General features: G+C 43.5%; 1 pseudogene; it reads right to left on the bottom strand.

Annotated features, from left to right (window-relative positions):
- Nucleotides 1-719: 719 nt before the first annotated feature.
- Nucleotides 720-6610, bottom strand: LOC105823665 (annotated as a pseudogene).
- Nucleotides 6611-6801: the final 191 nt, after the last annotated feature.

Raw genomic sequence — 6801 nt, 5'->3', positions numbered from 1 at the left:
GATGGCAAGGAGTTGTGTGACACTGTGCGTGTCCTGCCTCTTCCTCAAAGTGAGCTGGGCTGAATTTTCATGATTGGAAGCATTTCCCATGATAATGGTAAATTAAGTGTTATCAAAAATAAAATTGACCCTATCTCTATGAGTAGCATAAGATCTGCTTCCAAGAATCCAGAGATGCCCACATCCCATACCCCACCCAGACCTGGCCACTCCTGACAGACAGCTACATAAGGGAAGCATAAAACCCTCTTGTCAACTTTCCTTGGGAAAAGGGAGGGTCAGTGCTTAGGGAAGGTAAGAGATGGATTTTTTTTATTCCGCTCACCACCAAAAACTATAGACCTACACACTCAGACACACATATATGCACATTTTCAAGGAAGTTTTTCCTCCCTGTGACTGCAGGATCCCAGAATCCAGCCTCGCTCAGGCCGAGAGACCATGCCTATTTACTGAGCAGGTCTAGAGTATCCACACACCGCAGAAGGCTCCTACGCTGTCACAAGCTGAGGGGGAAGGGGCAAAGAAATGAATATTCATGGGGAACTTGCTTTTTGTCTTCAATCCAATCTACTCAGCGGCACTCTCAGGTCCAGGTGCCTGGAGAGGTTCTGTGGGCACAGTATGGTGGATGACCTGATGGTCCCAGCCCGCCGGGGTAAAGGCAGGGAGTGACTGAGTGGGGACCAAGTAGCATCTCTCACAAAGTCTGTGTGGGCTCAGCTTCTAAACACCTCGGAAAGGCCTGAGTCCAGCACAGCAAGTGAGCAGTCGGCACTGAGAGGGGCCAGGCTGGTGTCCACAAGGGAGACAGTCCCAGTCTCATCACCAAAGGCAGAGACTTCACCTTGCTGCAGCTGCCAAGCCAGGGGGTAGGAAGGCAGCCAGAGACACTGCAGCCCCCCGTGATGCCTGCTTGTGACAGTGGGTATCACAGGGCAAAGTGCTACTGTCCACACTGCATGAGAGAAACAGAGTCCTAGAGGGGAGAGGCGGCAGCATAGGTGACCTGCTCAGCATGAATTCACAGCCATTTGCTGAGCAGGGTCTCCAATCTAGATGCAAAAATCTTTGCCACCACTGACATCCCGTGTGCCAGAGCTCAGGACACTGACTCTAGACACAAGATCATCATGCTCCTACTTGCAGAACTTGCTGACAGTGTCTTACTCTCACCCAACTCCCATAATTCAATAACACCTGAATCAGAAGCCACTAGGATACCTCTGTCCCCCACCAAAGTGAGGTCAGCCACTCTGGCCTCCGTCTGGACTCGAGCAGAGCACAACTCTTCTTTGGGGGCAGCACAAGGGTCCTTAAAAAGCCAAAGGTGGCCACTCAGGCTGGAGTCCCCAAGTAGAAGCACCCCATTGACTGGTGCCAGGCAGCTTTCAACTGCCGCTCTTTACAGTTGGGCACAAGATGGAGAAGGTTCCACTCCCTGGGGAGGGGTCTGGGAGCGGGGTTTCCTTCCACATTTCCAGGTTCCAGCTCCAGCCTAAACCACACTGAAAGTCTTGGATAAACATCAGAAATTTATCTGAAAAATAATGGTCTTAAGTGACTTAATTGTTCCCATGTAAAAAGAGGATAAGTCTAAGTCCACACAAGAATTCAGAGTGCCAAGAGATACGAAATGACTACATATCAAAAATACTTTCATCTTTATAAACAAAATGGTTGAATTTAAACTTTTTAAGACAAGTGAAAATAAAGAGCAAGAAAGAAAAACACACATAGAAGTGAAACTTTAAAGACCATTTCTTTATCACGGGGTCATTCATCAGATGACACCCATAAACTATATATATGGTTTAAAACAGTGGTTCTAAATTGTGATCTGAGAATCTCAGATTCATTCAGGGGGTCCAAGAGGTTAAACAATAAAAAATGACATTTGTCATTTTCATTCTCATTCTCTTATAAGAGTACAGTGGAGTTTTTCTGAGACTTGATGTGTCATAATATTCTCTAATGGTTGATGGGTCACAATACGGTGGATACTAATAGCTATTGGAATGTATGGTGTGCACGCTTGTATCTTAAATTTTTCAGTTTTAATTGCTAATATACTTAATATCAATAGATTTAGCCCACTTAAACAAAAGGTCTTTAGAATCCACAATCATTTTTATTTTTATCACCATGAAAAGAGTTTAATTAAATCTGTCACAGTCATACGATGAAATCCCATGAAGAACTTAAATTAAATCAGAGCTACTTGGGTCAATGTAGATATAAAAAATATAATTGCTAAACAACAAAAGAAAGTTTCTGAATGATATACACAGTGTATAGTCATTTATACTAAATTTTAGGACATGAAAACAAATTCTACCTATTATTCATAACTATACACACACGTAGTAAAATGTTTTAAAGGTTCAAGAGAATGACAAATACCCAATACAAGGTGCTGGTTAACTCTATGCAATAATTTTTAATAGTAAAAAGAACCCTAAGGCCAAAAAGTTTCAGAATCACTGTCTTTAAAGTCTGCATCTACCATATAGTCATTAAGGGATGTTAATTACTTTCCTCATTTTTAATGATTAAAGATATCACCCTCCCAACACAGAGTCTGCTAATCAGAACATCTGACTGGCTTAAGATCATCACTGTAACAGCACTAAGATGAAATAATTAAAGTGAAAACACAACTGACATGTTAGCAAGTAAGGTATTCCTCTAGGTAAAGATCAGAATTCCAATAAGCATTTGAAACACCGGAAAAATCATATAGTCTCATAATTCACCTCTGTGGATCCCTAACAAGTATGAGGATTGATTCCAAACTGGGAACATTAGGATGTCAGAACATAAATGCAGAGACACCTGAGTGAAAATTCACATTTTTAAAAGCTCTTTTCCTTACACTTGTAAATGTCTTTTTGTCAAACGTGGATACCAATAATAACGTCTGTAGTACTTACATCAAATCCTTCCATCAAATTTGGGGAAAGAAATAATTAGGAATAAGAAGACCATGAGCATTTCAAATACTTTAATGTACTTCCTTCCAGAGTTAAATTTGTGTTGGAAAATGTACCTGATCTGGATATTTGTATAACCTTCATTCTTACTGCTCTACTCCGAATAGAATCTTTTATTTCAATGGTAGGCTGAATGGGCTTGAAACAAAGAGTTTACCAAATAATGGCTATTTCATACAATATATAGTGACTAATTCAAGATAAAAATACAAAAGTTATTACCTTCAAGTGAGGACATTTATCAGGAAACTCAAAAAGCAAATGGGACATATAGCCAATTATAGGTAAACATGACAAAGCCAACCACACATTCATGCAGTTAGTATGGAGCTGAATCCTCATGTTTGCCTTTGAAAATTATGACTATAGGTTTTGGGTTTTTGTTGTTTTTTGTTGTTGCTGTTAGTACAGCAAAATGACAGAAATATACTGAATAAAATCTGAATATAGGTTCAATACCACATGTGATTGAGATTTCAAAAGTGAGATGTTTCAAATAACTATAACTAAAATTAAAAAGTACACACACACTAATGTGAACATGCTGATTGATTAATCAGAGGAGCAAATCATGACCCTGAGAGGATAAATGTCAAAGCTGATGGTAGGATGCTACAGAATATCTTTAATGCAACCTATCACAGTCATTTGTACCACTATGCCTCATATATTTATCATGTTCTTCAATTTGTCCTACCATTTAGGAAGTACACAGTTGCAATGACAGTATAAATCAGGGTAAAGAAGGATGTGGAATATGAAAAATTACTCTGCTTATTTTTGATTAAAAAAGTGACTGGTGAAAGACTCACCCAGAGACACCAGGTGACTGATATTATCCAGCATCACACCTCTGAGATGTGACCAGCAGGGACCACTCTTCCTCGGCGAAGTCCACAGCCAAATCCTCAAAGGTCACCGATTCCTAAAAACGTGGAATACCTTCTGGTTCAGCCTCTGTCATCCCCCAAATGTCTACAGGCAATGGCAGAGGATGCCAACATGGGAAAAGGCAGCTGTGTGTATGAAAAGTTCACACCCTGTGTGAGATCCAGTCAAAGGTTGTTCTGGGCTGACTCAGCATGTGCCTTTCAGACATATCACAGAGACGTGTACAGTCTCAACACATGATGACCTCAATTTTAAGGAACATTTCATGAGGTGTGTGAGATAACCTGGGCCTTCGAAACTGATATGTTAATTCTGACTTCAGACCAGTGATTGTAAAATCTGTGCTTGGGAATTCATAAACTCTTCTCTCAAAATTTTAACTAAATCTGGGGTAATCATAGGCAAGCATATTAACTATGCCTTATATTTTCTGATTCTTTGACACCTTAGGGTCTTGCTGGCCCTGGACTGCCCCTCCCACATCTAGCCAATTCTCAGACACAGCAAACAACTCTCCTGTGATTACCTTTTACACACATACTAATCAATCCAGAGTCCACAACCCCCCGTCACTTCCTCCCCTGGGCTCCCACGCTCCAGGCCACTATCCCGCTGCCCAATTCACCCCAGGATCAGGTACCAGACAACTAGAGACAGATCCTATGCCCCAGAGCCTAAAATTATTCAAACTGAAATTATTCAAACCAGCCAATCCTAAGCCTGCTTCCCTGTCCCAACCCCTCTTTCCTGGGGAAACCACAATCAAGGCTCTTGTGCACGTTTTTCCTTTACTCACTCTGCATCCTTGCTGAGCCTGGTGCTCCTCTATGTGGCCTCCTCTGGTGTGGTGTGTCCACTTCTCTGGATGCATGAGTATAACAAACTATCTTTTTAATGTAAATCGCTCCGATCTGTTGGCCTCACTATTCCTGAATAATAATTACACCTACATTTTAAAACAATTGTTGTAGGTAGCAGGATGGTTTGGCCTCAAACTGGAATGACCTGCCACTAGACTGCTTTTCACTTACCATGTGGCTCCACTAGAAGGCAGTGGAAATCTAGAAAGATACCACCTCCTGCTGGTGCTTGCCTGCAACTGCTGTTGTTTCACTTGTCAGGTGGTAGTGTGTACTCCCATCCGAAATTTGAAATAGGAAATTCTGAGTCCTGCCCGAGTTCTAATCTGAACTGTATTACTTGCCTCTCCATATCCAAATAATGACAAAACTTCTTTTAAAAGACAAGCAATATTCATGATCTGCCACTTACCAAATGGTGACTATGGGCAAATTCTTCCTGAAGATGAACCTCACAATATTATGATTTAATCCTACCACTCTGGGAGGCCGAGGCAGGAGGATTGCTTGAGGTCAGGATTTCAAGACCAGCCTGAGCAAGAGCGAGAATCCCTCTCTACTAAAAAATAGAAAAAAATAATTAGCCAGGCAACTAAAAATAGAAAAATTTAGCTGGGCATGGTGGCCACACCTGTAGTCCCAGCTACTTGGGAGTCTGAGGCAAGAGGATCACATAAGCCCAGGAGATGCTGTGAGCTAGGCTGATGCTATGGCACTCTAGTCCAGGCAACACAGTGAGACTCTGTCTCAAAAAGAAACAAACAAACAAAAAAAACCTCATGATTTAAATGGTTTAATAAACTCTTAAAGAGTGTGGAGTGATTAAATATGCTAACAGATAAAGTGCTTCTTAAAGTGTATAACAAAAATCCGCAAAATGAAATCTACAAGGATATTATTTATTAGACTGTCAGAGAAACTTGCTGCAATGTCCACCACTCCATGTGGGTGAATAGATTTTATAAGAACACAGGGTCAGTAGTTGCTGCCTCTCACATCTGAACAAAAATCAGGGGTTCATTACCCGACGTGAGGACAGACAAGGTTACCTTCACAAGCCAAGCGGCTCCTGGTGCCCCTCTTCTGAGGGACAGTCCTAGCCTGACCCTTCCTGTAGGCCAAAGTCTCCTTTCCCCTGTTTTCTCCGGGATCTCACTGCTTCAATTATCACCATCTCTCCTGAAGCTGCCTCCTGTCCTCCTGCTCAGGGAGTAGGAGAAGCCTCTTGATGGGAACAGGTCGCTCCAGTCCTTCAGAAACGGCCACCGTTTTCTTAATTTTCTTTAAGTCCTGCAGTTCTCCTCAATGCAAAGCCAACTTTCAGGAAACTTTCTATGCTTTCTGGTTTCTGAAGAAAGATTGCTTACCAAGGGAGAAACTGGGTATTTGGGGGCAAGGACAGAGAAAAGTAATTTATTTAAATTTTTGGGAGTTTACTAAATGTTCAATTACATTCTGTTAAAACAAAATTAAAATTGCAAAATATATATAGAGAGAGATAGATATATATAAAGACCCCTCCTGCCCTCTGTCCCTCCCTTCCCACGCCCCACCCTCCACCCCACATAGCTTCACCCTGCACCTGCCGCCCTGGACTGGGGGCTCACCTGGGACACACCAGGACGTCGAGCTGGCGACAGTAGACACAGTGCCAGGTTGTAGCTGCTCATCCTCGATGCTGGTCTCTGCAGCGTGTCCAGCGCCGCCGCCCCCTCGCTCCAGCTGCAGGCCAAGGAGGAGCAGGCGTGGGTCGGCGCAGTCAGGCAGGCCCTCGGGCCAGGCGGGCGGGATGCTCGGGGACATTGAGGACCACAGAAGAGCTCCAAGTGCCAGCACTGGCAACACAGTTAAGGCTGTGGCTCGCATGCCGGGCGCAAGCAGTGGCGCCTGGAAACCCCCGGTCTCGCTGCACCTGCAGCATCACTGATCCCCAGACCAGGCACCTAGACCTGGGCCAAGCCCGGTGGTCAACCCGGCTGTGGCAGCAGCACACAGGGGCGGGAACCGACTGCTCAGCATAGATCCTCAGGATGGCAGGAGTGCCCAGCGCCCCGGAC

The sequence above is a fragment of the Propithecus coquereli genome, unplaced genomic scaffold, assembly GCF_000956105.1.
Source record: "Propithecus coquereli isolate 6110/MARCELLA unplaced genomic scaffold, Pcoq_1.0 Scaffold69, whole genome shotgun sequence".
Taxonomy (NCBI): Eukaryota; Metazoa; Chordata; class Mammalia; order Primates; family Indriidae; genus Propithecus; species Propithecus coquereli.
This window is presented reverse-complemented; position numbering and strand designations above follow the sequence as displayed.